This window comes from Euprymna scolopes, chromosome 34, assembly GCF_053919585.1.
Source record: "Euprymna scolopes isolate OS-2025 chromosome 34, ASM5391958v1, whole genome shotgun sequence".
Classification (NCBI taxonomy): Eukaryota; Metazoa; Mollusca; class Cephalopoda; order Sepiida; family Sepiolidae; genus Euprymna; species Euprymna scolopes.
In genome coordinates this window covers 5,119,185-5,124,334 of record NC_136515.1, presented here as the reverse complement: position 1 = coordinate 5,124,334, position 5,150 = coordinate 5,119,185, and positions in this window count along the sequence as shown.

Here is a 5,150-nt window from a genome sequence, read left to right as displayed (position 1 = left end):
TACTTCTCCTCCCAATGTGTGATGAACGTGTGGAAGCCGGAAGAAATGGTATTTGCAAAGTCGCTCAATACCTTCAAAGCCAAACTAGACCAAACATTGGCGGAATCACTCATATCTACAAATCTACAGAGTGGAACGATAAAGTTGTCGCCCTAAAGAAAACAACACTAGTTTTATTTTAAAACTTATTTGAAAAAAAAATAAATCAATTCAGGTAACTTGATTATGTAGTAGAGCTGACAACTATTCAATGTAGCCGTCTTCAGCCTCAATCACCACTTCAATACAGGTCCGGAACTTGGAGGTGGAACATTAAAGTTGTCACCCTAAATAAAACAGCACTACAACTTTATTTTAAAACTTATTTGAAAAAAAATCAATTCAGGTAACTTGATTATGTAGTAGAGCTGACAACTATTCAATGTAGCCGTCTTCAGCCTCAATCACCACTTCAATACAGGTCCGGAACTTGGAGGTGGAACGTTAAAGTTGTCACCCTAAATAAAACAGCACTACAACTTTATTTTAAAACTTATTTGAAAAAAAATCAATTCAGGTAACTTGATTATGTAGTAGAGCTGACAACTATTCAATGTAGCCGTCTTCAGCCTCAATCATCACTTCAATACAGGTCCGGAACTTGGAGGTGGAACGTTAAAGTTGTCACCCTAAAGAAAACAGCACTACAACTTTATTTTAAAACTTATTTGAAAAAAAAATCAATTCAGGTAACTTGATTATGTAGTAGAGCTGACAACTATTCAATGTAGCCGTCTTCAGCCTCAATCATCACTTCAATACAGGTCCGGAACTTGGAGGTGGAACGTTAAAGTTGTCACCCTAAAGAAAACAGCACTACAACTTTATTTTAAAACTTATTTGAAAAAAAAATCAATTCAGGTAACTTGATTATGTAGTAGAGCTGACAACTATTCAATGTAGCCGTCTTCAGCCTCAATCACCACTTCAATACAGGTCCGGAACTTGGAGGTGGAACGTTAAAGTTGTCACCCTAAATAAAGCAGCACTACAACTTTATTTTAAAACTTATTTGAAAAAAAATCAATTCAGGTAACTTGATTATGTAGTAGAGCTGACAACTATTCAATGTAGCCGTCTTCAGCCTCAATCACCACCTGGATATGGACTAGGAATTGCCCATTTCATTTTGACTAGAAATCTAGAGATGATGTCTATTGAGAGACTGCAATCTCGGGTGTATAGCTCTGTATTCCTTCTCACTGTATATTGTATTTAGGTCTTTCTCATCAGACTACTGTAAGAGTATATTAACCACGCCTCTTCCCCATATCTAATGTGTGTGATATACCCTTCTTTAGATAATCCTAACACAGGACATTCACTTAGCGTAAATCCAAAGGTTTATTTACAAAGGGTACAATACAAGAATCTGACTCGTTTGGTGTCTTCCAAACTCTCACATCCCGGAGGAGTATATCTACAATATCTATCTTATTGTCCGGAGGGGTGCTAGGTCATTCCATTATAACAACATGATATCTAGTATCTGGAGAGAGATCAAAGACTGGCTACTCGAATAGTGCAAGGTCTATTGGATCTATTGGATCCGACATTGGAAAGCCGACTCAAAAAGTTTAGCCATTTCTTCCTTGAGCGCCAACAATTAAGCGGTGATCTCATTTTGGCCAGCAATCTCATCAATGGGTATTATGATATACCTCAGGACCTTTTATTCACTCTTGCACCAGAAAGAAGTTTATACGGACACCACGCGAAACTATTTCAATGCTAATGTCAATTAAGCTGACAGATGGCCATTTTATCAATCAGGATCCCTCGAATTTGGAAAAGACCTCCAAGTGAGATAATAAAAATAAAAGCACCAATGATTCAACAATTAATGGTGAATTTGTACAGGTTTGGCTATGGTATATTTTTTGTGTAAATTTCTGCAATTGAAGCACGATTGTTTTATTTATTGCCAAATTTATTGAAGTGGCATTTTTTTTTTTTACTTACCAAAACCCAGAGGCCACTCGAGGATAAGGGCTAAAGAGTGTCCATTGGTCAAAAGGACAATATCATAGTAATCGTTAGAAGTGTAAATTTGGTAAAATTGGATTACTTAAGGGGAACGGCTTATCAAGAACTTGTTTACATTGGACTTGAATACTGCCATATTGTAGTCAGCTGGAAAGCAGGTAAACGGAAGAGAGTTCCATAGGTGTGCAGTTCTAAGAAAGAAACTTTGTTTATGGAATCTACGTTTAGGTTTAGGTGTAGATAAAGAGTGAGAGGAAATTATTTGATAGTGTTTTCAGCCAAACGAGTGTTTCTTGTGAGTGTTTGATAAGGGGGGAGACCATAGATTGGAGCTCAGACGAGCACTTGCCATGAAAATAACGTTCTATGATGTTGCTTGCTCACACTTAAACCACAGGCGTATTTCCCAGCAGGCAGAAAACTTCCTGAATTCCCCACTAGTGAATGCAGTGTCATTGTTGGTGAGCAGTTTCTTTGGTGGGCTGGGCTTACAGAATATTTGTTTCAAGATGTTGAATGATGCTTTTGGAGTCCTGCTGCGACAACGGCCGCCAAATGGTAAAACATGCTGGACTGTAATCGGTGACCATTAGGAAGTGTTTGTCATTATAGTGCGTTATATTCATCCTTAGTCAATTAGCTTTTACTGATTTTGTCTAACGGAACTGAGATTGGATCAATTGTCTGACATTCTTCACATGTTCTAATAGCCGACCGCATGTCAGCTTTGGTAATTGTTGAGCAAAATACACGGTGGCGTTAGATGTCCATTATTCTTATGTACTCCCATGATTTGAGTACTTCATTTCAAGACTCCTTACGCCACAGGTTAGAGGTAGAAGCTCAGTCGCAGATTTCACACTCTTGAGTCACCTTTGTGGTACCCAGGTTGTGGGGTCCACCAAGTTCTGACACGACAGGATCAGAGTTACGTTCATTGACAGTCTATACTCTTCTACCAGCAACTTTTATCATTTCTAATCATTGCCAGAGCAATATTTTGTTGGTGGCTTTTGTGCCTCTTTTCTTTTTTTTTTTTTACATGGTAGTCACTCGGGGATAAGGGTTATTGCGTGTACAGTGTTGCAGGCCAGGATATAAATACCCTAACTCGCTACAAGAGAAAATAATGAAACGAATGGAATGAAAGAAAACAAAAACTCAATTGCTGGATAAGATAAACGTGTCGTTTATTTACTGTTGAAAGAATGAATGTTTTAGATATAACACGTGTTCATGTCCGCGCGTGTAACCATCGTTTGTTGCGAGACTGGTAGTATAGAAGGAAAAAGGAAATGTGTGTTCATCTCACGTTCGGGTCACTATCGTTTGTTCACACATGGGAATAGAAGTGAGTAATGTAGTGGAAATGGGAATGATAGTCCAGCGTATAGACAAAGAAAAGGACAGAGGGTTGATATCAGTTAAACTGCGCGCCATGTTAGCAGTCAGCTATGCGAAAGTATTCTCAGGGACAAGTTGTATATATATAGAGAGAAAGACTGAGAATGTCAATCCAGTTCATGGAGAGAGAAAGCGTATTAAGTGTACGTACGGTCTGTTAGCTTTTTGCCCCACATAGTAGCAAGTGCTGTCGGTCCATAGACTGCCCAGCTAGGAAGCTGGTCCGAAAAGAAAGAAGCTGCTTATTGCTTTTATAATTGTTTCCAGTGGTCTTTTGCGCATGTGTGGATTTCCTTTGAAAGGGGAAGTGACGTTGCCCATATGTGCGTACATGTACGCGTATGTGAGTATATGTGTGTACGTTAGCATGTGTGTGTGTATACACGTGAACGTGAGTGTATGTACGCGAACATGAATATATGTACGTGTGTGGACGTGCGCACGTATGTTTGTGTGCGCGTATGTATATGACAAGTAATATAGCTTGAGATGTGAACGCGTGTTTTTGTGTGAGACTAGAAAAGGCTCTCGCAACAGTAATCAATGGGATAATATCGTAGTAATCGTTAGTAATGGAGATTTGATAAAGTGTCTTACTTAAGGGGGCAGTTTATCAGGAATTTGTTTATGTTGGACTTGAACACATCCAAGTTGTACTCAGGTGGGAAATAGGCAAACAGAAAAGATGGTGAATGCTCTGGCGAACTGCAGACACTTGTGCCCCCACGATGTAGACACCCTCAACAAACCCGACAGGCAGCTAAATCCCACCCCCACACAGTAGAGATCCCTAGATGTAAAAGATCTTTCTACTCCAGTAGTTTCTTCCCCAGAACTGCTAAACTCTGGAATTCCATTCCAGGTCCCTGCTTCCCCCACTGTTCTGACATGCAGACGTTAAAGTGTAACGTGAACCGACATCTTGCTGCCTAGATCCCTACATAGTACCCCAGTAGTTGTTGCCCCTGATAGTAGCCGCCTACACCAAAGTGGCAATGTGCCTTGTTTAGGATGAAAATGTAATAAAAAAAAGAGAAGAAAAGAGTTCCACGGACGTGCACTTCTAAGAAAGAAGCTTCGTTCATGGAATTACGTTTTGATTTAGGCACATATAAAGAGTGGGGAAAATTATTGACAGTGGTTTCAACTAGACAGGTGTTTTTCGTGTAAGATTGGCGAGCGGGGACCAAAGATGTGAGCGCTGGTGTTTCCAACGAGCATATCCACTGATCCAGTGATATATGTTTATCAAATCTGTTTTTAAATGTATGACTTTTTTATGTTTTACTTATGTTACATTTACACACAGGCAGCAGGAAGGGAATTCCAAAGTCTCGAGGGAAGAAACTACTAGAATAGAAAGCTTTCTGGCATTTAGGGACAACAACAGTGAAGGGGTGAGATCTTGTTGCTAAGCGGGGGGGGGTTTCTACATAGGCATCACCACATTATCCAGACCAAGAGGCCACTCAAGGATAAGGGTTAAAGAGTGTACAGTAGAAATTGGACAATATAGTAATCATTAGTAATGAAAATTTGGTAAATTTGATAACTTATATGGAACGGCTCATCAAGAACTTATTTACGTTGAACTTGAAGACAACCATATTGTAGTCAGCCGGAAAGCAGGAAAACGGAAGACAATTTGGGGCCACGTCTAGGAAAGATTAACAAGATATCTGTTTATGTTACATTTAAACTTCTGCATATCAGTACAGCCA